This window comes from Antedon mediterranea, chromosome 7 (assembly GCF_964355755.1).
Source record: "Antedon mediterranea chromosome 7, ecAntMedi1.1, whole genome shotgun sequence".
NCBI classification, from domain to species: Eukaryota; Metazoa; Echinodermata; class Crinoidea; order Comatulida; family Antedonidae; genus Antedon; species Antedon mediterranea.
Genome location: NC_092676.1, coordinates 8,511,087 through 8,538,249, shown reverse-complemented (window position 1 = coordinate 8,538,249; position 27,163 = coordinate 8,511,087). Strand labels below are relative to the sequence as shown.

At 31.0% G+C, this 27,163-nt stretch overlaps 1 long non-coding RNA gene across 2 annotated transcripts in view; it reads left to right on the top strand.

Annotated features, from left to right (window-relative positions):
• LOC140054277 (uncharacterized) overlaps positions 1 to 27,163 on the top strand; it is a 49,253-nt gene that overhangs the window by 8,876 nt on the left and 13,214 nt on the right. The window contains exons 2-5 of one of the 2 annotated variants that reach the window (XR_011846504.1): positions 7,417 to 7,479; positions 20,148 to 20,988; positions 21,838 to 22,009; positions 26,677 to 26,737. This is a non-coding gene — a long non-coding RNA (uncharacterized lncRNA). Of the gene's footprint in view, positions 1 to 7,416; positions 7,480 to 20,147; positions 20,989 to 21,837; positions 22,097 to 26,676; positions 26,738 to 27,163 lie in introns of both variants that reach the window. The other variant, XR_011846505.1, reaches the window with a different exon arrangement.

Genomic DNA, 27,163 nt, shown 5'->3' with positions numbered 1-27,163 from the left:
TCGAAAAGTGGGTGAATTACAGAAGAAAAACAAAAACTTATCAATCCGCGCGCAATGCATTTTGGGATTTATAGCGGGTCGCTATAATTATTAGAATTGACTTATTTTTCACATTTTTAACCATTTAAAGACAAAAAGGTATCGCAATAGGACCATATAGTATTATTTTTAGATTAAATATAGTTTGTGATCTTAAAATAGATCTAAAAAATGTAGGGAAAGTGTCTTTAAGGGTAAAAATATGTCCCATTGTCCAATCACATTTTTATTTAATTCCTCTAATTCCAATCCTTTCCTCTCTAAAAACGTATTTGCATATTTAAAAAAAAAACTATGAGTCCTCCAGTGTGAGAGGGCCACTTGGGGTCCCTAAACCAGGGGCCTCATAGTCCTCTACATTACACCACTCCAGTGTGGGAGGGCCACTTAGTGTCCTTAAACCAGGGGCCTCATAGTCCTCTACATTACACCACTCTTAGTGTCCCTAAACCAGGGGCCTCATAGTCCTCTACATTACACCACTCTTAGTGTCCCTAAACCAGGGGCCTCATAGTCCTCTACATTACACCACTCATCCAGTGTGGGAGGGCCACTTAGTTTCCCTAAACCAGGGGCCTCATAGTCCTCTACATTACACCACTCTTAGTGTCCCTAAACCAGGGGCCTCATAGTCCTCTACATTACACCACTCATAATCATGTCCTCATCATCACTGTTTATTAATTAATTAATTTTTAATTTTCAGTATATCACCATCGGTTTATATAATATACACTTTCACATATAATGTAAATACATACTCAATTAATTCATATGTAAATGTTAATATATGTACAAATTGTACTTTTGCACATTATTTATTGAAATTAGAACCAAATATGTATGTGCATTGCATATACAATTAAGTATTAAGTATGGTGGTTGGTATACACAACAAAAAGGAAAATTAAATTGACATAAATTCAGAAAAGTTGTTGGGGAGTGTGAAGGGGAGGCAAGCATGAAAAGGCAACAACATCCTCTTTCTCCTTCAAATGTCTTATCCCTTTTTGGGCTTCCTTTCTCAACATCCCAGATCCGCCCACGATAAATTGTGATTAACAGCAACCCTATAGATATTGATTCATATTACATACCTTATTTAAATCAAAATATTCATCTTATTTATGCATAATTATGATTAAAAATACTCAGTCACTTCATAGTGTTTATGTGTTCTACAAAGTCAAATTAAACATGTTTGATGTATATAACAGATTTTTTTTTGCATTCTTGATCCTACTCTGATCAGGTGGTATAACGACTATGAGCGCTCACTGGCTAAACCCAAGGGCCCTGGAGCTTATGCAGGCCCCTGAGTAGGAGGAACTGGAGAAAGTTATACACTAAAATATGTCCACTGTTTCATCCCTAAACTAGAGGCCTCAGTGTTACGTCACTGCCTTTGGTATCACATAGACAGCTTTCGTGGTCTTAGGTTTCGTGACACTCAGAAATGTACAACCTCTCTTGGCATTCCTTTTCAGGGGACACCCCTATGGGTACACCTTCCTGGAAACAAATTTATGTTTTAACACTACAGACAAGCTCTATTTATGGGACACAGATATTAAGATCAGTCTACACTATTAAACTTTATGACATCAAAATGTGATGTGCCCATATATGGACATGATGATGTCATCACTACCATATTTGGGCTTTTCACTACCATATTAGGGCACATCACATCAAACTAGTTTAATATTGTAGACAGAGCTTATTAAGAGTACTGTATGTGCTTAAAATGTATATCAAAGTAATGTTTAATGTAAATATTTGTTGCATAGTTGATTATAACATATTGCAAATTTCATACATATTGATGGTTAGAGCTAGACACACCTAGTTTGTCGATGATATTATATATAAACTCATCATCTTTTTATGTGTATTGTAGAGACTCAGTAGAATCATTTGAACATTTATGATGTTCGTTCATGCATGACTTTGTCTGGAATTTCATTAGAACTATTAATATTATAGGTAACACTATATTATATAGAAAATGTATATATGTATATGGGAAGTAATACGTAACAACAATAATAAGAAAATGGATCGTTGCTAAAGTTTTTTCGGTATATGAAGAAAGATTAAGTCCAATCTTACTTATGTCTTCTGGTCAATCTTATGTCTTCTGGTCAATCTTATGTCTTCTGGTCAATCTTATGTCTTCTGGTCAATCGCTGGACCAGAGGAGGATCCAGCTGGTCTTGGATCACTTCTTTAGGAATAAGAAAAAAAAAGGGGGACTAACACTTTTGGAAAACACCCAGACCGACTTAAGTCATTTGATCTTTCACAAACCACAGTACAACATTGTACAACTCCTCTGTATTCCTCTAAAAAAACGATTTAACTATTTAACCTAGGCCTAATAATGTGTACAATTTCCACATGTAATTAATTTGTCGTGCTAAGAAATATATTGTATTTTTCAACTACAATATATTCTATCAAAAAATCTACATCACAAATAGATTTCAATAGATAGGCCCAAGATAGTTATTTCTACAAACGATTATGCATTGCCTATCTAACAATAATAAAAAGATAAACACTAACATTTTTTAGGTAAATTTGTATTTTAACATTCAAATAATAATAATAATGATAATAATATAAACAATTATTTGTATATCCTATATTCCAAATAGAAACTCTATTATATTAGTATCATAATGCAAAGTATATAATATCTGTAAATATTATTCTCATATCAAAAATGCATTTTCTATTTTGAGTGTCAGCTAGACTCAATGTGTTTTAGCACTAGAGCGAAACAAAATGCTTCATTTTACACTATTTTAACTTTCTCTTCCAAACATATGTTGTTAGTATTTACCCAAGTTTAATATATGTTTTTAATAGGGTCCTTATATGTTGTTGACAGTATATATACATACATGAAACTAATCTTTACTATAGCATGAGATTTTTACATAACAAAGTTAGACTTCAGACAATTTTCAAAAAAACATAAGTATTAATATAAAATACAAAATTACATCAGATTAAGGCAAATATCATCTGGCCATATTTTTGCATATTGTTTTTTCTTTAAACTTTTACTTATTCACTTAAGTACTGTTAAGTGACTTAAGGGCGTGTGGCGCAATGTGTTGGACGTTGGACTACCGATCATCAGACCTAGGTTCGAATCCAACTCTCGCCGCATTGCTTGTATCCGTAGGCAAGATACTTTACTTACGTTGCCTCTCTCCACCCAGGTGTATAAATGGGTACTCAGTTAGATCTAGACACAACTTTGCGCTGCTTACCGGCTGCATTATGGGAGTATGTTTCCATACGTGTTTGATCCCAAAAAAATACTGGGGTAATAATGCTTGTAAAGCGCCTTTGAACATGATTACTCATGAAAAGGGCGCTATATAAATGTGGTATTATTATTATTATTAAGTAAAAAGATTCATAAATGTCAGCCAAGATCTCCTAACTTTGGGTTTTCATTTGCCTTCTGTTAAAAGTTTAATAATTACAATTTTCTATCTCAACAAAACATTTATTTCTTCCTTCAATAAATATAATATATTAAAAATGTATTGTCCCCCCCCCCCCCCCCAAATAAAGATTAATTAAATCAGACTGAATATTTTATTTTGTAGTTTTAATTTAGTTAATCACTTCCATAGAAAAAAAATGAAAAAAAATAATGTTTTCACTTATAAAATGACAAAATAAATGGTTAAATTCAACCAAAAATCCATTGGCTGGCAGCCAATTTGACCATTTTTTTCTTTAAATTACATTTTTTTTCAGGTAAATACATTTTTTTAGATCCAATTTTTGGTCAAAGTGGATAACTATTATGTTACATTTAAATGAAATATTTAAAAAAAAATGTTTTAAGAATTATTTTTTCAGGGGGACAATACATCTTTAAATAAAATTTTGACAAATTAATAATTAATAATTAAATGACTGTGAAAGTAGACAGAAGAGAAATATGTAAAGTAATATACATATGTACAAATACTATTATAATATAGCCATTTTTGTATTGAAGGAAAATTGATGCATTATTATTTTTTTGTTTTTTGGTTTGTTTTTTAATTATTTATTTCCTGTATTTCATTTCATAAAACCATATAAATTACTTGGTTACATTAAGAATTTATACAAAATAATAATAAAGTAACTTTTAAAGTTACAAAACATAATATGGCTCTTTTTATACAAAAAATATCAAAACAGATTTCATTTAAACAAAATTGATGCATTTAGCTCGGCTACCTATCTAAGGATCATGGGTTCAAATCCTATCTGCTGTTAAGTTTTTTTTCCCATGATGACAGAACAAATCCATTCACAAAGACTTATAATAAGAGTTTGTGTATATGTTTGGTTTGGTGTGATTATTTAAGGGGAAGGCTGCTTTTTTATCTGACCTCTCCAGGAGACTTGTATACAAACTGTCATAAAATTAAGCAAATTAGTAATTCTTTTTTTTTCTTTTTCTTTATTTTATTTATTCAACCAATAAACAGATACAGAACAGAAACAAAGCACAATGGTCAGGGGCAACTAAAGTAAAACAATTACTATAACTCAAAGAGTCAGTAATTGCCCCTTAAAAAACATCGAAATACAAAAAATATTGCACCAAGTAGTCCTAATGTTTGAGTAAATGTTTGGGGACCTAAAGTTTCCCACATTTGTTTTTAATTTTTGTGATAATCAATTGGATTAGTTAGCGTCTTTTTTATTAGGTAAAGTGATAAGACTGTTAATGAAACAGTCGATTGCAAAGACCAGCAAAAAAAAATAATTACAGGTTGGTGACCATCCAAGATCTAAAACTAATATGTAAATAAAGGCTTCTTATAATTGTAGGTTTTATATCGTAATGATTAATACAAAGATAAAATTTAATAACTTTACACATGATATAACTATTAATAATTATTAGCAATGATCTTTCAAATCGGGGCAAGTATCTTTCTTAGTAACATCAATATTGTTATTATTTTTCTTATATAATTATCATTATCATTCATCTATTGTACATTAAATGATAATTTAAAATCTATTAAATATATTTAAGATGTTGATATAAAATAAGTTGATAACAGGTGTCCAAAGAATCAATCAAATTCAGTCTGATAAAACACTCAATGAGCCTGACAAGCAAAATCTAATGTTAACTTCGGACTCCAGACTCCATAGTCAAGGTACATATAGAGTATTAGTTTAAAAGATTGGCTAGAAGGCAGACTCCTGACAGAATGTGATTGGCTAGAAGGCAGACTCCTGACAGAATGTGATTGGCTAGAAGGCAGACTCCTGACAGAATGTGATTGGCTAGAAGGCAGACTCCTGACAGAATGTTATTTCTAACAGGATGAGAGAAATATGGCCCTAGTAAATTTGTTCAAAAACATTATTTAGTATAAAATAATATAATCTAATATATCTAGTAAAACACCAATAACAGGTTGAAAATAAAATAACTAAACTATAAAATATAAGCCAATATAAATATATACAAAAATGTAAATAAGATTATTTAAATAATTCAATTAAGAACACATAAATCAATACAGGTATTCTTATTAGAGCACAGTCAAGTTTTGAATTAAATGAACTGTTAATCATAATGACGTGAATAATTTCTTGGTAGATGTCTAGCAATTTTGCATACAAGGATCTATAAAATATGTTCTTGTCTTAATACGCTCAACACACTATGTTGCATATAGCACGCAAGAATGTAAAAGAGTACTTCATGATTAATGATAGTGCGTAGGAGGCGTGACTGGCCTATTGAATGTCGATTGCAGCCGCCATCTTGTTTTTCCATTTCCATGAAGAGTCACTTTTTTAACAGTATAACATTGTACTCCTTCCTTTATCTACACTCTTTGGTTAGGCATAATAAACTAACAACTAAACAACTATTTTTTTGACAACTTGGGGCTATAATGCTAGATCAAGGATTTTGAAATAGGGAAGCCCCAAGGCCCAAAAAAGGTTCCCCTTACTTTGATCCGCCTATGTCAAATATCCCTATACCATATATTCAGTCAAACCTCATCTCATTCACAAACACTTCCATTCTCATTACCACCAATACATTGTCTCTTCTTCGCCATTATATATAACCATAATATGCTGAAAACCGATGCAAAATGCAAAAAGATATTCTAACTATATAATATTGCTATATAGTAGCTGAACATTTACCTCCTTTTAGACAACCAGTTGTCAACTCTGTTGAGTGATAGACTCTGAAACATACATGTGTAACAACTTTGATCTCTCAGTGTCCAAGAGAGAAACACCCTAAAAATAAAAATTTCTCAAAATTCAAAGTGAATACCAAATTGGAAATATATAATAATAATAATTACTATTATTTATGAAATTCTTAGTTTTTTAGTGAAATACCTAATTATTAAAAACATCAAAAATCAAAAACATCAAAAACTAGAAAGACACTCCGAGAGTGCCTACTGTAAAATTCTCCTACATAAGATTTCTCCGGTAAAAAAAAATATATATATTTGTGTGTCTTAATGCTGTTTGTGATTTAGGCTAATTTCATTACAAGCATGTGTATGCGAGTTTGGTGTAATGGTTATGTAACAAGCCTTTCAATTAACAATAGCTTCAGTTGACTAACAATAGAACAGCAACGCGAAAATCAAACGAGTGAATTTGAAAAGAAATAGTTTTTTTAAACTACTCGCATCAAAAAACGTGCACATTAAATCAAATTATGTTTTAAAATTACAAATCACAAATTATAACTCTTGCCTCTTGTTAAAAAATGAAGTTTTTTGGTCAAGTAGTTCTCGAGAAAATGCAATTTCAGTTTACTTGTTACTTTAAGACTGCTCGCCGGCTTTTGAAAAATTCTGTCCTATCTTTTAACACTAGCAGGTCTAAAAAAGTACACTAAAAAGTGGTCCAGAATTTGGACTGTGGTCCCAAATGGTCCCAAAATTTAATGGAATGGTCCTTGATTACATATCTATCTGTCTATTCATTTTGGTAAAGATCTTGTAATTACTTTTTGTAACCAAAAAGTTTGTCTGACAGACAATTTAGGTATTTTTTGCTTTAAATTGCATTTTTTTCCAGGAATATAATTGGGTGTTTTTTTTTTTATCCAGTTTTTGGCCAAAATTAATTATTTGACATTAAAATGGCATATTCAAGAAAAACAATTTTTTAAAATTTTTTTTTAGGGGAACAATATATCTTTAATAGAAAATGTGAATAAATATTAAGTCATTCCTGACGACGACAACACATTTACTGACCAGTAGCTGACTGACTTAAACACGTCTACAACTATAAATAATGTTGTTTGTATTTCTATAATAATCTTAATTACTTTGTTTATTTTAGGTTTATTCTCGTATCAATATTGCCATAAAGACATGGATAAATTGTCTTACGTGTCATGTAAAGGTAAGGTATTAATAGTACTATTAAACAGTAACAACATCTTTCATTTATTCTTGTTGTTTTTAAGTATATAGTATAAACACTAATATAAATTATATTTGGAGATAATTATGTAACATAAGAAAAATATACAACTTTATACACAATGTACGGATGAGTGAGTGGCCGAGCGGTTAAGACAGTGGAACCGTAATTAAGTAGCCATAACATCGGCAAGGGTTCGAGGCTCACTCGCTCCATGGTTCTGGTGGTAGAACGAGTCTTCTCGGATAAGGACTATAAACCGTAGGTCCAGTGTACACATAGCTCATGCGCACTTTAAAGAACCTAGTACATCTTTCGAGACGAGTAGGGGGTTACCCCCGGTGTACTAGTCCACACAAACACAGCCACTGTCACACACAGCCACTGTGCAAATTGGGACTGGGCCGTTTTAGAGGTGTTTACCACCTGTTGGTCCATCCTTCACTAACTGAGTTAGTGACAAGTCGAATAAATAAATTAAAAAAATGTATTCAATTCTGAATGATAAATGTTCTTATTATATGAATGATATTATAATGTATATTGTTAATAATATCTAATTGTATTAATACATATTCTTTTTACCTTTAAACATGTCTACTGTCAAATCTCTATTCTATATTTATTATTACTCATTATATTTTATAATATTGCATTTGTTTTCTAGCTTTTATATTTTTTTAAACATAAATATGTAATGAAATTACTTCTCGCTAAAAATATTAGACACATTAATCATTTATACTGGAGCTAGAGCTGAGAAGTGCACTAAGTGCTAGTAAATAATATTTATGTACCATAGATGAAAGGCAGTGTAACATGAGTTAATAGACAACATGCTCATATCAAATATTAAACATGTCATATTTTCTCATAAAATTAATTTTGTAGAAACATAAATTTAATTTAATGTCTTTTATTACTGTAGTTGAGTTGTGTTAGATGCGACCTAAGACGATCGAGTAATACATGGTTACCGTATATCCTCGGGTATAATTCCACTTCGGGTCTAATCCCACCTCCCTACTTTATGTCTGATTTCAGATATATATCCCTGTGTATTATTTTCAGTATTGACTTTTGGTGTGGATGTAGGCCTCTCTCTAGCCAGTTCAGATGAGTTTTTACAAGAAATGCATTTTTTCCCTGGGTATAGTCTATAACTCCCAAAGAAATGAACAAGGAGAAGGGGAAAAAATATATGTTATAACACTACAGCCAACACCTATTAAGGAGACACCCCATTAAAGGAAATATATGTCAAAACTATAGCCACACCACTGTTCAGGAAACACCACCATTAAAAGAACACTTTCCCATTAAACGAAAAAGGAGAAAGGGAGAAAATATGTGTATAACATAACACCCAACCCCTATGCAAGAGACACTCCCATTAATAGAACAATTTCCCAAAAAACAAACAAGGGAAGGGGGAAAATATGTTATAACACTACAGCCAACCCCTATGCAGGAGACACTCTCCATAAAGGAACACTTTCCCGTGAAACAGACAAGGGGAAGGGGAAAATATGTTATAACACTACAGCCAACCCCTATGCAGGAGACACCCTCAATAAAGGAACACTTTCCCGTGAAACAGACAAGGAGAAGGGGAAAATATGTTATAACACTACAGCCAACCCCTATGCAGGAGACACTCTCAATAAAGGAACACTTTCCCGTGAAACAGACAAGGGGAAGGGGAAAATATGTTATAACACTACAGCCAACCCCTATGCAGAAGACACACTCAATAAAGGAACACTTTCCTGTGAAACAGACAAGGGGAAGGGGAAAATATGTTATAACACTACAGCCAACCCCTATGCAGGAGACACACTCAATAAAGGAACACTTTCCCGTGAAACAGACAAGGGGAAGGGGAAAATATGTTATAACACTACAGCCAACTCTATTAAAGAGTTGTCTCTATTTATGAGACACTTTGTCGGGTCCAAAAGGTGTCCTCTTAATAGGGTGTCTGCTGTATACATACCCTAATAAGTGGGGTGATTCAGTATCTTTACTAGGTATGATTCATGGTAGAATGGATAAAAGTGAAAATAAGACTAGTACATTTCACCACGGTTAATTGCACTAAGAAAATAATTCCCCATTGTAAAAGAAAAAAAATCAATCTTATTTTGAATGACTAAGCTTCTCCAGGTTTATAAACTCATTTAATTTGTTCACATACACAAGCGCCACCCTTTGTTTCATTATTGATTGTACATTCTATCAAGGCTGTTTAACCTTTGACCTCATCAACGAGCTTGTAAAATATTTTGATGATTTGATGTTTGAAAGATAACATATAAATTTGAATTTGATTTTATGAATGTATATTGTGTTTAACATTTCAATATTTCATTTAGATTCAAATATTAATTTTATATAAATTAAATTAACCTAGAGGTGGACAATTTATGAGATAATAACAATCATTATTGGTTTGGTGTTATGTTTATATAATCATACACAAGAATCTATCAGAAATATATCATTTTCAGTTCAAAAGATCCTTATTTACCATAAATAATACTATAGAATTTACATAATTTATGCTTATTTGTAGATATAGTTATGAATTATTTATGAGGACACGAATAATTTATCAATAACTCGCATATTTGTGATGGGATAATTGTCTAATGATATAACGTCTACAAAATGTTTATTATTATTAACAAACGTAATCCTTAAGTACATTTAACAGATAAGTAGTATAATCAGTACCAATATTGACTTACCATAAGTGGCTATTTAAAGATAGGTACAATATAGTTAAACATATATTATTATGATGACTATGAATCTCTCTCTTTAAAAAATAATTAATAATTATTAAAATATTACATGTTTATTGACTTCGAAAAAAAATTGGATAAAAACAAAACAAAATTTACCATATTTAAAGATATAAAAAAAGTTGACTATGTCTGATTAAACTCTTCAATGTATTGCCTTTTTATAAAAGAGAAATCATTTTTTTTTTAATTGTTTTGTTTATAACTCATAACTTTTTAAACATAGGAAACATGGAGGAAATATATATAAATAATGGTGGTACCTATCTAATATCAATACAAATATACTATATAAAACAATTCTAAACCTTTTATAGTAGTCTTTTAGGACACCCCTATTCAAAGGACACATAACTGTGAGTGAGTGGCCGAGCGGTTAAGACAGTGGAACCGTAATCACGTAGCCATAACATCGGCAGGGGTTCGAGGCTCACTCACTCCATGGTTCTGGTGGTAGAACGAGTCTTCTCGGATAAGGACTATAAACTGTAGGTCCAGTGTACACAACTTGCTCGTGTGCACTTTAAAGAACCTAGTATATCTTTCGAGACGAGTAGGGGGTTACCCCGGTGTATTAGTACATCACAGCCACTGATCACCAACTGGGCAATCTGGGAGATCAGTCTTTGACTGAAGAGGTCACCCAGTATAAAGATAAAACAAACAAACAAACAAACTCATAAGAAAGAGAAATACATGTTTTAGCACTACGGCCAACCCATATTGAGGGATAATGTCCTCTATTAAGAGAACATTTTGTTGGTTCCTGAAGTTGTCCCTTTAATAGAGGTTATACTGCATTTATCCATTCATTATATCTTTGTTATTAAAGTTTACACTGAATAATGGTTAAGACAAAAATCATGCATTTTAGTAAACCTGTCACGCTATCTCATCCAAGTGCGAAACAGCTACCAGATAACGTTCATGCTCTCTGATAATCATTTAATCCAATCAGAAGGTGGCCTTAAGCTCCATAATAAGATTTCGTTTATTGACCATCAAACCATTTATTTGCATCCCGTACCGTAATTGCCGAGTTGACGAAGATTGTAAAGATGAAATTATATATCAAATTAAATAATGTCTAATTTCAAGACGTACTGTTAGTAATTATTAATTGACATTAATAAATATATGAACAGTAGAACCTCAGAAGGAGACACATTAGGACCAAACAAAAGTCCCCTAGTTCACTGAATATGTATATCATCCCTTTTTTCCGTTTCACGGGAGTGTCTAATTAGGGATGATAAATCGTCATCTTTCAGGAGAAATTAAAATTGTATCAATATATTTTTTATTATAAGACAGATTTAAAATATAGTAAAATCTCTACTCCCCTGTGTCCCCTTTAAAGGGGTTCTACAAGTGTACTTTAGATAATAATATATTTCTTTGCACTTTTTGAGATTTCATTTAAATGTCTATACCATTATCATCAATACCATTTCTTAGTACAAGCCATTCGTCATTATTTATTCAACTCTTCATGATTTAATTTAGACGTAAAATACTTAAAGTGTATCTTGAGGCCTCCTTGGGGCAGGCAACCACAGGCTTCCTGTGGGCCGGTGCTTCACATCTTTGCAATCAAACTCTACTTAACTGATCAATGGCAACGCGTTATATTTTTCGCTTAATTTACCCTGTGCATAGGTTACATCGAGTATTCTAGCATTCAAGCCTTAGGTGTGTGTAGACAATCATTGAAAAGCCCTACTCTGATTAAATAATAATGCATATAATACATACATTAAGAAATTAAATTTACGTCATCACGTTTCAATTAAATTCAATTTAATATTAGGAATCAAGAAATTATAACAAAATTTGGATCAATACTTTTGGTACATATAATTCTATGATGAAAAGATTCTGAAAAAATAGTAAATTTGTAGAATTATGTAGAGATGAACAATTAGTGAATGCATAATGAGAGACAGAAACTTTAAAAAGGTACAACGTTAAATAGATAGGAACGTGAAAAAGATTTGGCAGTGAGAAAGAGAGGAAAGAGAAAAAGAGTAAGAGGTAGGAACAAAAATGGGATTGGAATGTGAAAGAGATGGGAATATGAAAGAGATAGGAACGTGAAAGAGATAGGAACATGAAAGAGATAGGAACATGAAAGATATGGCAATGAGAAAAAGATAAAGAGAAAGACGTAGGAACAAAAAGAGATGGGATCGTAGAAGAGATGGGAATATGAAAGAGATGGTATTTGAAAGAGATGGGAATGTGAAAGAGATGGGAACATGAAAGATATGGCAATGAGAAAAAAAAAAGAAAGGGGTAGGAACAAAAAGAGATGGAAACATGAAAGAGATGGGAATATGAAAGAGATTGGATGTGAAAGAGATGGGAATGTAAAAGAGATGGGAACATGAAAGAGATGGGAATATGAAAGAGAGAAATAGGTAGGAACAAAAAGAGATGGAAACGTGGAAGAGATGGGAATGTGAAAGAGATGAGAATATGAAAGAGATGGGAATGTGGAAGAGATGGGAATGTGAAAGAGATGGTACGTGAAAGAGATGGGAATGTGAAAGAGATGAGAATATGAAAGAGATGGGAATGTGAAAAAGATGGGAAGGTGAAAGAGATGGGAATGTGAAACAGATGGTAATAAGAAAGAGATGGGAATGTGACAGAGATGGGAATGTGAAAGAGATGGTAATAAGAAAGAGATGAGAATGTGAAAGAGAGGAACAATTGATAAAGAGAAAAAGGTAGAAATAAAAAAGAGATGAGAACATGAAAGAGGTGGTGAAAAATGTGTTTGTTTGCAAATAATAAAGTGTAAATTACAAATATTCACAATACGGTATCAAGTACATCACTTTAACAAAAAATTGTTTCATGAAGGAATTCAAAGTGGGAAAATGATTGAGTTTCCCTGCTGTTTTATTTATTTATTATTATAAACAAACAAAATAAATGGCGTAATTGTCTTAAAAAGAGACAATGAAGGTCACTTCTGTCAATAATTTATAATGCATAATTTTTACTTACTTTTCACTTTGTTTCCCAGCCCCTGTGTATGGTGTATTTTCGTTAAGATATTAATGTTCGTCATCTCTCTCTTCGCTCTTTATGTTATCTTGACATAGAAAGCTAATGAAGCATGGTTAAATCAATAAGTTGCTTGAATTCTATTTTAATTAGTTGATCTTAAGACAAGTAGAATACAAATACAGTTTTCTTTTGTAATGCCAAACTACTAATTTCAAAATCCTGATGAAACAAGCTGCAAATTAAAACATTTATTTTTGGTATTATTAATAGATTTCAAATTATATTGTTGTCTAATTTTGAGAATAATTCTAATTTTAGAAATACATATTTACACATTAATTGAAATAAAATTTGTTTTACTCAGAACTGCTAGGAGAATACCAATGGTTAGAGAAAAATAATAACATATTTTATAATTTATTTTGCTTTAGTCTTTTCAAATTTTTAAGCTATTATATTTATATGTTTTTCGTAAAATCTTAAATGAATTCATGCCATACAATATGGAGATCCTGAGATGATCTGATACTGGTGTTTTTTTGTCTGCCTTTTTTGTTTAAACTTATTTATGCAATTGATTTTGTAACTATGGATGTCCGTTTCCGAAAGTAAAATGAGTAAAATGAATGAATAAATACAAATTACTGTTCTGATAAAGCCTCCTTTTTTCACCTAAGTACTTCTTATTAAACAATATTGACTTTAAGCAAACAAATTTAAGTTATGAGAAGTTATTTCTATCACTTGTCGATCACTAATCAAATTAGTTACATCACCTGAGGTACACTAGTTATCTTTATAATATTAAACACAAATTTTTACGTCGGCTGTCACATTAAAATCAACGTTCTGTGCATGCTTAACTCTAGTGTGTATCAACACAGATATATTTGAAGAAATATCCCTAAAAGTGTCTGAGAAGTTATTTGCATAACTATAATATTAAGAAGTAACCTTCTTCACATTTCAGAGCCAGAAGCTTATATTTGAAGGGGCTCTTAACATGACTGCAAATGTTAAGTAGCCTATTATATTCTCTACACAATATTACATAACATTATAATCGACTACTTTACCTAAGCCGTCTTTGCTTCCTCTATGATCAATGTATCAAATCAAGTATTATTGGGGAAATATACTTCAAAACCTATGTCAACAAGTAATGTGCGTACTCTTCCCTTTTGGGAGAGCGATAGACTGAAGATCTAAAGGTTCCTGGTTCAAATCCGGAGAACCTACTATGGTTCTGAATATTCTTGGGTTTGTGAAATTTTGTGTGCGAGGAGATCAGGTTAGCAGTCCTCTTGACGATGGTGTTCAATACATAATGTTAATGCATTGCTTCCTATACTTTGCGGCATCTCATTTTTTGGGAGCAAGAGCAGTTAAGTCTGTTCAGGCTTATGCCTATTGCTTGCTCATGGCAATATTGTGCTTGATAATATGCTGAAATTATGAACTATACTGTACATACTTTTGACAGACGATTACTATTATATGTTAGCGCTCCACCGTTTTGAAAACACTGGATCCTTTTACTTGTATTAGGTAAATTTTCCGAAGCAGAAACAGACCCTAATAGGACCATGGTAAAACTTGTTGCATAGTATTTTGTATGACTGTTGAATCAGAAGCAGAATCAGTATTACGTTTGATTAGCGGAGGCTAAATATATATTTCGAAATGAAATAATTTTAATACTCAAATAAAGTAAAATACATTTGATACGATACGTTGTATCCAAACGTTGAGACTGCTACTCCATGTTAATCACCCAACATTCGTATTATTCATGTGGTTTATCACGTGTTTGTAATATTCTTCACTAACTGATAAAAATCTGCCGAGTTGCAGAAAAAAATGACATGGCTGTTAAATTTTAGGGTGTGAGGTGAGGAGAGTGTGAAGTGCAGTTTATTCGCAGCCTAAATCTGCACCTTGGAATATAAGTGATATAATGTCATTGAAAACTGAGGGACGGACAGAGTATAAAATTGTGAAGTGATTTAAATATCAGTTTAAAAAATAAATTACTATTCATATTGTTCATTATTAAATCATGATTGACGAAATGTTAGAGATTAAATCAATTAATAAATTAAATATGTAAGTCATATTTTGGATAGACCACCTTCAAATTTTTGCCATTTGTTGCATAAAGCAGATTTTTTTTTATAATATATAATTAATAGTCAAATAATAGTACCAGTAGGCCTACTCTATAATATGATAATACTATGCTGTATTTTGTATCTGTAACAATAACAATTTTATTTATTTACAAATTAACAATATATTATATATAATTATATTATTTATATGAGGCTATTTATAGTTTCTTGCTACCCATGATTATAAATATAATGTATATGTACAAAAATAAACTTAATATACATCAGAAATAATACTCTATCTAGATGGTCTAAAATAATAACTGTTATTACATCAATTTATATATCAAAACAGTATACTGAATATACACATGACAAATAACATTAATATATAATAATATTCGTCCGCCATTTTCGGAATTATACGATATCTCTTGCTTGTCATCTATATGGTTCATTACACTCATATAAATGCCACAATGATCTTTCTATATATACATGTTAATGATCCACAGCAAGAAGTGTTTTACTAGCATGTCACTAAATGAGCTTCCCATACAATAAATATGAAGTAAAAATACAGATGTAAAAATGAATATTTTATATAAATATGTTTGTAGATAATATCTATATTATGTAAATATATAACCAAGGGCAAATTACTGAAAATATGACAATGCTGTGGTACCAGTGGCTAGATCTGAATGGGGATAAAAATTAAATAACTAGTGACTACAGCCAGAAAGAAATACCAAATATTTTGTAAAACACTATGCCGTAATCAGGACTAGTAATATATTATGTTAAATATGTATTGTCCACCAAAAACGTAAAAAATGATTAATAAAATCAGATTTGAATATGCTATTTTGTACTTTTAACATAGTTAATCACTTCCATAGCAAAATCATGAAAAAAATAATCTTTTCACCTATAAAAGAGTGAAAACATTATTCAACCAAACACCCAGCCAATTGGACTATTTTTTGCTTTAAATTTTTTCGATCCAATTTTTGGTCAAAGTGAACACTATTTTGTGACATTAAAATGGCATATATTCAACAACAAAATGTTCAGGGGGACAATATACCTTTAATATGTGATTTAATTCATTATTTATTATAATCTTAATGATTTTTTGAAAGTTACAGACAAAATTCATTTTCTACATTTAGCACTTAAAGAATGAAAACTTGAATGAAACAAGTACATCCAGTATTATTTTAACTGTTTCCTACTCTAAATTTGATTAAATAATTTGATTAAGGCAAGATAAAAATTATAGTCAAGTTGCACGTACGAGAATAATAAAATAATACTAAAAACAAGCATGTTATAAATGTTTATTAATAAAATCTTAGCGGCATGCGATGATTGTGCGAGCCAAAGTGGCTATTTATGTTGAGGTATTAAACAAAATGAATGACGAGCTTCTCAAATTAATGGGAATTTTAATTCGGTGTGCATAACAAGAGTAGGCCTATATTTTCATATATTACAGGGCCTGGTACGAAATTTTTACATAGATTGCATTAACATTTGGAGTTTTGAGTCCAATTTAGCCTAAATTAGGGGTGGGGTTATACTTAAGTCATGGGATTATACTTGGTTAGATCATGGGTTTTACCTCCATGGTTACATACAGAATATATTTTGTCCATGCTACAGTAGTATCAATTACACATGATTCAAAAACCCCACTGCCTTCAAGCCTTAACCTTGCAGCCCCTTGTTAACACAGTATGGCTCTTGTTGTTTACACATTGGTTGGATGCCTTTGGGGTACGAACATTCTTAAATCATCACACTTATTTATCCATCCCAATCTCTCAAGTCCAACTACATATAGATTGAACCATTGTGTATACCGTACCATCTCTCTATGTCCATGAGGTCAGAGTTTGAAATATTGCATGAACATGAACCAAGAATAATGGAACAGCATTTTGTACACGCACTACTCTATCTAGATTTTCCCAGTATCAAATAAAATTGCATAATACGTTATCACATGTATCAACTATTATCTGTCATGATACCGGCAATGTGATACACATTCTCGTTAGTGGAGATGCACAGCACTGAGAATCAAGAACATTCATTTAAAATTTTAAATAATTTTGCACCCTTTTGGCAATAAGTTGGCCTCTTGCATGTCCACTCGATATCATTTTTCTTTCTATAATTATTTTGTACTTTATGAAAGAATACCAAAATCAAACAATAAAAAAAGTTACACATTAATTAATGCATAATTAATTTGATAATTATAGATAAATAATCATATATATTTATAGTTTATATATAATTACCTATAAATATGCATAGATATAGGTTTGATTTCAACTCTCTGGAGTAACGTAGAGTTGTTGAACACTTGATACAACAACAAAACCTGCGCTATCTGTGTAGTTATTAGAAATTAAGTACAAGTCCTACTATGGTAGCGGTACGTCTTAATGATAACTGTGTGCTACGGCGCTTGTTTAGATAGCCGACCGCATGTTGTCATTTTATCTAACTCTGAATACTAATAATACAACCCTCGAAACATGCTTGTTGTTGCTTTCATTCTATTTATTGATTAACAGTACGGGCCTAAAGAATAAAAAAAAAAGACAAGTGACTGGCTGTTAAACATTGCTTATCCCCAGGGTAAGTCTATCAGTAAGATTCACCATGGGACGTGAAATTTGAACTGATCTATCTGATTGCTTCACCTGTTCTTAACCTACTAGGCATGAGGACAGTGTAACATAAGTTTATCGTGGTATAGCTCACAGCTGGCCTCCCGAGTTGAGAGTAACAGCTAAGAGCCAAGAGGCTGCCGCCGACGTTTTATGTCATTGATTTTTTGCGCTTCAATCATCCCTCGACGATACATTTGTTGGCACATTGGGTGGACGCTCTATGACGTCATTGATTGCTTACGTTATTTAACATCAATAACTCTCAGTTGGAGTGTATGATAGTATTACTAGTTTTGTAGTCAATATTTACGTGTCGAGAATCTTGTTAGCAGTTGTCCAAGTAATCGCACCAAGACGCATTCAAATTGCAATCGTCATATCATCTTCTGTCAACTGAAGTATCAAATTAAAGGGCAACTCTTGCCGAACTTAATTGTTCATATTTCTTATATAGTATATTCAGATTGTTATGAGGTTTTTGTATCTTTTATGTGATATATGATATTTGGAAATCAAGCAAAAATTTTCCAAGCTGACATGATAGTTGAGAACACAATTAACATTTCCTTTGTGGCTAGACAGTTTACATTATCTTTCTGTACATCATGTAATTTTAGTTAATAAGTTTATGTATGAACAGTATTTAATTATGAATAGAAATAATACTTATTTATTTCACTTCAATCTGTAGATAATACAAAAAATTACACATGAATGTTAGCGTAGGGGAATTACTTTCAATGCTATTTCAAACTATACACTAAATGCAAAGCACACCTATATAATGAACATTATAAAGGTACTCCTCAAATTCGGACACCCTTGGCCTGGCCTAATCTGTCTTTCAAAAAATCCTAGTATTACAAATGTGTTTTTAATGTTAAAAACAATCTGAGACTTCAAGAAAAGTCTGTTTGTTAGAGAGTTTCCAGTTTTTAAAGAGTCTGTTTAAGGGAAGAGTCAACTGTATAATAAGCTCTTTCAATTTTTATATACTGTAGTTTGGACTTGAGTCGTCCATATTAAATATGCTAAACATTATTTTTATGAGATGTTCTATAAATAAAATTATAAAATATTTACTAAAGGTTAACACATATCCAAATGAAGAAATGTTGTAATAATGTATTTGGGTTAAGTAACACGCCGGATGTGTTCCTGTATGATCAGGTATTATTATTTCTAGCCTATGTCTCGTATACCTGTCTGGAAATCACACCCTTTAGTTCGCATACGCTTCATGCTTCTGTGAAAACTCTTCAATTCGTTAGCTGCATTGGTGAATTAAATGTCATTTTAATGATTTATATCGACAATTTGGTATGAGAGTGTGGTATTCATTAACATGAATGCACAGTACATTGCATCAAGACTATGTTGGCCATGTTATTATATTATATACTATCAACTTGAATTATTAAGTTGTGTTGATATGTAGAAACTGATATCATAGATATCACTAGTATATTTTTTCAGCACTGACGTGTAATAAAACTGACAGAGGTGGGTGGGGGATTTGTATGGGCTGAAGGGTGTGAACATAATTTGGGTTTCCTGAATTTTATTTAATGGTGTCTCTCCACATACTTTTAAGTGACAGAAATATGATGGGTTTCTATTTGTACGATTGTGTGCCTTTTAATTTTTTTATTATGCTAACAATAGGCCTACAATCCATTATTAAAGGGACCTTTCAAGAGGAGTGCCCCTTGAATAAAAATTGGTCATAGTGTTAAAACATATATTGGCTTTTGTTCCATAGAAAAGTGTCCTTTGAGGTGTTCTTTGAATAGGGGTTGGTCTTAATTAAAACATATAATGTGTTCCATTTCGTGGGAAAGGAACCCCTTAATAGAGGTGTCCCTTTAACAAGGGTGTCGCCTCAATAGTGGTGTCCTGTCCATCAGGATGTCCCCTCAAGAGAAGTCCCAAAAAGGATCCTCTACTGTATTGTCCTTTCAATAAGAATATCTTGATTTTTGTAATCTTTGTTTTTAATGTAACTTATTTTTTGTTTTCAGGAAAAAATGGTTCTGTAAAGAGAATGTCACCAGAACCATATTGGAAAGCAGATCATCACTAAATCCATGTCAACAAAATGTCATCAAAGCAGAAATCAGGCATCATAAACCAGAAATCACTGGCACCAGAATTCAGTTGTCTTGAGAACCAGAAGCATCATTATGAAATGTAAAACCAGATCACCATGGAAGATTTCAGTTGTCTTAAAAACATCACCAGAAGCAGTTTAAACAAAAATTGAAAACCAGATCACCATAGAAAAGTTCAGTTGTCTTGAGAATGTCATCAGAAGCGACATTATAAAATTGAAAACCAGATCACCAGAATTCAGTTGTCTTAAAAACATCACCAGAAGCAGTTTAAACAAAAATTGAAAACCAGATCACCATGGAAGAGTTCAGTTGTCTTGAGAGCATCACCAGAAGCGGCATTATAAAGTTTGAAACCCATCTTGTCAAGAGATGTCATGAGTAGAAATCATAAAATCAAAAGGTAGTACAGTTAGAAGATTGCATACTGGTATCTCAGCTAAATCTAAATTTTGCGAGAAAATTATTACCTTTGAAAAAGAGAATGTAGAATACATTGAAAAGTCATTACAAAAATATATTGAAAAGCTACCATTCTAATGAGGACACCGCCATTGTAGAAGAACTGAACAGATATGTATATTCAAATATAGACATATCTTGAAATAATCATCACACTTATGCCAATGACCACATCAGGAAAATCTTGGAATATATGTCACTGAAAGAGATTCCATTTAAGAAGACGAATTTTGAAAGAGATGCCATCTAGGAAAAATAATCTATGATTCCAAGAATTTATCAGCAAAAGGTATCTATCAATAGTTTGAATTCAATAGTAATGTTAACTAATATATTTGTTATTATTAACAGAGTACACTAACCTTCAATTCATTGTTTTATTCTTACTAAAGTGTTTTGTTTGATTAATAAATCATTTACACCAAGATAATTAAACTTAGATGACATGTCCAGATTCAGGCCCATTGTTATTGTAGTAATTATTTAGTGCCAAACATAAATTATTATTTAATTGAATCAATTAACTTTTAGTTTGTAAATTGACCAATCAAATTGACTAAGATAAACAGACAGTGAGTAATCATGGAGTAATTAAGCAATACATCTAGCAGCTTAATTTTTATTACATTTTGTTTTATATCTTCTTTCTAACAGTTTATAATATAATAAATAAAATGTTCAATTTTTATTATTTATCTAACCATATAATATCCTAATGTTAATTGTTACATTTTTGCCAGTGTAGCATCAGTACCGAATGGTACACAAAACTACCTTGTTCACGGGTAGGTTTTTTTAAATAGGAGACTGATAATATTTAATATTATTAACAATTTCATATAGTTCATAATTTCATTTTAGCTGTCAAAAGAAAGCACACGCCCCTTTTGTTAGTGTAGCAAATTACAGTAAAAAGCTATGTTTTCCACATTTAGCAGGATCACCAGTTAATCAAAATTTCTTAATGGAAATGTTCCCAGATACAAATTAGAACAATATTTTTTTAAAGCATGATTTGCAGAAAATGGTAGTTCATTTTTTAAAGCTTAAAGTCGCGTGGAGTTTTCAATAGAATTCTTTAAAATGCGTATTTAATTTGCGGTATACTTGTTTGCTTCCCCGACATTTTTATTCACAGGAGTATGGGAAGCGGTATTGAGATCTGTTAGGCGGTATTAAGTTCTGAAAGGCGGTATTGAGATCTGGGAGGCGGTATTGAGATCCTGGAAGCGGTATTGAGATCTGGGAGGCGGTATTGAGATCTGGGAGGCAGCTGACAGATGTCGCAAGTTTTGGGAGATCTAAGAGTGGTGAGTAAGGAAGGAATGGTGTGCAAGAGAAACAACATCACCATGACTACTACCACCAGTCTTGATGAAGTGTATTAAAGTAACCGAGTAACTATAAATGGTTTTAATTATTCTTATTTGCATTACAATGTTTCAACGTACAGATATTATAGTGAATAATATCTACTATAATATCTCTATGGTTTCAAGTATTTACTTTGATATTTCAGACTGACACTTGATGCTTTGCATGTCTAAGCTATTAATTGTTGTTTGTATTTACAACATACTTAGTGTATTAATTATATTGATTGACTAGATAACAACAATATAATGACCTTGAAGTGACAATGATGAATGGCACAATACATACACACACAACACAAACATTAACGCACACAATACCATCCATAGGGATGTCCCTGTTCAGGGGACACCCATTAATTTGACAGTTCTATGTGAAACAAACAGAGGAAAAAACTGCAACTGCAATATTAGTGTAATTGTGTTTGGAAATTACAAAATTAATAATTAAATGATTAATTAACACAAAAAAATGAAGGTCAAAATATTCTAAATTGAAATCGGCCATATCAAAGTAATATTAAAGTTATTCACTTTAAGTCGAAAATTCGAAGCCAAACCCAACAAGTTTACGTAATTAAAAGGTAAATTAATTTGATTACATTTCGTCTAGAAAATCGTCGCGAGCGAAAGTAAACAAAGATTTCAAACCATGAGTATGCATTATGCATGATGCTAATTAGGATTGTTTACAACTTGCACGGTTGAGAAGGTGTTTTCACACAGATCGCGAGGAAGTTTTATGAATATGCATACAGAGTAGCCAAACAAGCGCGTTGCATTATGAGATATGTTTTGATCGAAAGTTATTTTTTGAACAAAAAAACATCTTTTTTTCGACTAATTTTTGGTGAAAGTTAATAACTATTATGATACTTCAAAATAACCCACTTTTTTCGAAATGTTTTATTTTTTATTTTTTTGGAATTAGTCAAAGGGACAATACATCTTTAAATAAAACAAATCATGTATGCTACAGCCCTAATAAAAATGTTATTTATATTCCATATTTGAAATGAAATGATTCAAGTAGAAATCTATTTTTCCAAAATCCCTTAATTTTTTGTGATTGTTTAATTTCATAGAAACAGGGTGGGATTATCATTCAAAAGTAATTTTTTTAGCCCCACCCTTTTTTTGGAAAATAATATGTAGTTTTATCTTACGGATACTTCACCTGCCCATGAAATATCTATTAAAATATTGTGGGTTTTTTTAAAGATCGCGATATCAGTAGTGTTGAAATTTTTAAAGTAAGCAATTCAAGTATTCAAGTTTCCATCATTTTAGTTTCCGATACATCATTACTACAATTTATTTTATATGTATTTTGCTGGTAGTAGTTCTTTAATAATCTATATGGGTGAACATTTACCACACAAATTAGAAATTCAATTAATTATGTAAATGAAGCTATATTTGTACTATCATAATTACAGATAATCAATAAGCCCTCATTTGCACACATATTCATTATCTGAGCAGGGCATTCATCATAATGTAACGTAATTATACAATACAATATACTAGTTGTATCTTTATAATATGTAAAAATTAAATATATAAATGTAATTAACATAACTGATGACGTCAATATCAAAATTAATATTAATTATGTATATAAAGATAATACTGTTTATACATATAATATACAGTACTATATATTAATATACAGTACTATATATTAATATACAGTACTATAATATTAATATACAGTACTATAATATTCTTCTGTTTCATTGTCAGCATAAAGGGTATATCAATGTTACAGTAAATATCACTTCATCCAACCAAATTCTAAAAATCCAAACAAGTAGAAAAAAATAAAACTAATTTGAAAATATTTTTCTTACAAATAAAATCGATTAGTATTTTACAATATTTTGTCTTATAGACATTAATATTATTTTACTAATCAGTTCAAATTATCTAGAATATTTGTTATATTGAACTAAAGATATTATATATAAACAGACCTTTTATCAAATAAGTCGAAATTATCAACAATAATTGTTACATTGAAATAAAAATATAATATTAATAAGCAGCTATATCAATATAACTAGACCTATACAAGTATGATTTTCAAAATGAGATGCAAACAAGCATCGAGTACCAGGAAAATGTTGTGGTTGCTTGCATTTAGTATTTGGACTGTTTAGTATACGCCATCATTATATCACTAATCAATATGTCTTGTATTATCCTTAACGGTTGTAAGGAATTCAGTAGGCGACTAATAGAGATAATCAATACTGCTGTTGTCCAATGGACAGTTAGTGAATTATAGCTATTTGAATAGCACATTGCTAGATAGATGTATGTCGGTTTTCACGAATATAGGGTGGCACCGATCTTGGGTTCTGTATGGATTGTTATACAAATTATATACTGTTATAAAAGGAAAATTATTTTGTTTTTATAATATTTTTCCTCTACATACTAGGAGATATGAAGTAAGAAATGGGTTATTCAAAATAAAAGATGAACGATCTCCTTAGAAATTCAAATATATTCTGATCATTTTCAAGAACTGAAACGTATTCTAAATTTACACTAATGTCTATAAAAATAAACATTTCAAAATTCAAATCATTTTATTGCAACTAATTAATTGTGATTGGATAAAATGATTATTTTAAAAAACATTAAAGATAAAAAGTTATACAAACAATATCGCTGGGTCAAAGAATAAATAAAAAAAATAAAGTTCATCCAAACAAAAATAAATATTAATATTTAATTTCCTTGATATTTTTTATTTTTTTGTTGTGAACTGTAAAACACCAAAATGTAGTCGTTTGGCTATAATTATTATGGATAGTCAAATGATTCATTCAAGCTATTCAGAAGACCTTTATTAAGGGGGGAAATTTGTCCTAAAGTTGTCCCCTTAATAAAGGTTTTATTAGATTTTTTTATTGACACATTTTTTATTCTATTATCAATAAAGATGATATCTATTATTTAGTCTATTTAACCAATCCTTTAATTATCAAAACAACAAAATTGACATTTTGTTACAAAAGGTCATATTTACAATGACCATGTTTGAAAAATTAATGTAATTACTGTTAATACAATACATTGATTTGTAAGCTAACAATCCCACACACAATCCAATATCGCCTCCTCCACTTTTGAAACATGTGGCGAAGAATATGAAATTAAGCAAATTGTACCGTTTGTTTTTGCTGTATGATGTGTGATGATCCAATGTTAAAATCAGTACTTAACTGTGATATTAAACTTACTTTTTTTTAAAAGAGATTATACCTACTAATGTTTTTTAAAAGCTGCAAATAATGTAAATTGTTAAATAAAAAAGGTAACATAACCATTGCATGAAAACAATACCAAAATTCAGAATATGGTAATTAAAATGCATGAAAATCCTTTCCTGAGATCCTTGTCCAAATATATATTATTATATTTACTTACTTATTATATGTTTAATTTACAATATTCAAGGGAAGAAAAGAGTGCCTGAATTAATGTTTTCATATTATGCATTAATTCATGGCCAGTATACTTCCAATCAGTTTCCTAAATTCTAGTTGTACAACCCCTATTTCTTAGTTAAAGGTTATCCAAAAACATATTCATGTCTTTATTTCTGATTGGCTAACAATGTTCTTATCTGATCTAATGGGAATCAAAGATGATGGCCTTTGCTAGATTAGTTTATCTGGTTTATCAAATAGAAACAGGTTCATTACCATCAGCTAGCTATCTTGAGATGAACCTCTATCATATCAAACCAAGGTTAAAGTGAACTTGAGATTTTATATAAATACTCTACGATAACCTTACCCCTGCAAACCCCCTTCCCCACTCCAAATCTTTCCTTAAACAGTTATAAAGATGGATTGATATGTGTTGCATAGAGGGCTTACCTATATATTTATAACTGAGGACCAACAGGCTAATAATACATTTTTCTTTACATTACGAAGATTTACATATTTTTCTCATTAAATGCACATTATGTATTTTTATAAGGTGATTTTAGTAATTATATATTTGTATTTTATATTAAGTACACTTGTTCTATCATGCTATTTTATTTTTTTGACAAATGAAGCCACTATATACCCCTTTACTATTACTAATTTGCTGTGAATGCATTATTACAATCCCAATTACAATTATTTAGTTACCAAACTTAAAACATTTTTCTTACATGGTCCATTTTTGTTTTGTTGATAAGTACTTTTCTCTAACTGTTAGAGTCTAACTGTTTATTTATTTTGTTATTCAACCTAATTTATAGAGGGTGACCCTAAACAGCGTATTCTGCCAATCAAGGGGCCCTCATCATGAGTTTGATAACTGTCTGTGTGTGAAAGTGGCTGTGATGTACTAGTACACCAGGGTATTAATCCCTACTTGTCTCGAAAGATGTACTGGGTTCTTTAAAGTGCACATGAGCCAGATGTGTAAACTGGACCTATGGTTTATAGTCCTTATTCGAGAAGTTGTCTAATTTTAGAAACGCTTTGTTTATTCAGACCATCACAAGTCTTAATTTTGGGGGTCTTAATTGGAGGGAGTTTATTGTATTAAAAGAATGTTGATTCTGTTATAATTTATTTTACATATAGGATTTGGACGGACAACTGGAAGGAAATAGAAGTATTTAGACAACAACAGAAGAATCTTAAGGTACATTGACAATATAATTATATACAATTCACAACCAACAATATGGTAGGCGCTGCACTGTGGCTGTTGTGGGTCTATAGAGGGCCTAATCCAAATTTTCTCACTTGAAGATAGTTAAAATTCACAACAGTATTTTCAACTTGATTTATTACACTTTGTTCACACACTTTTTAAATAAATCGAAAAAAAATATAAATATTAAATATTTTTTCTTTTACCTATCTGGATATTGAAGTGTCAGAATAATAATAATAATAATAATAGTACGAATTTGTAACGCGTCAATTCCAGCAGTAAGTGATCAAAGGCGCGGTGTATGAGAGAGCTCAATCTGAAAGAAAAAGATGAGTTTTCAAGGCAGATTTAAAGGCGAGAGTAGACGAACATGATCTAATAGAGGCGAAAACATAATGCCGGGCAAATTTA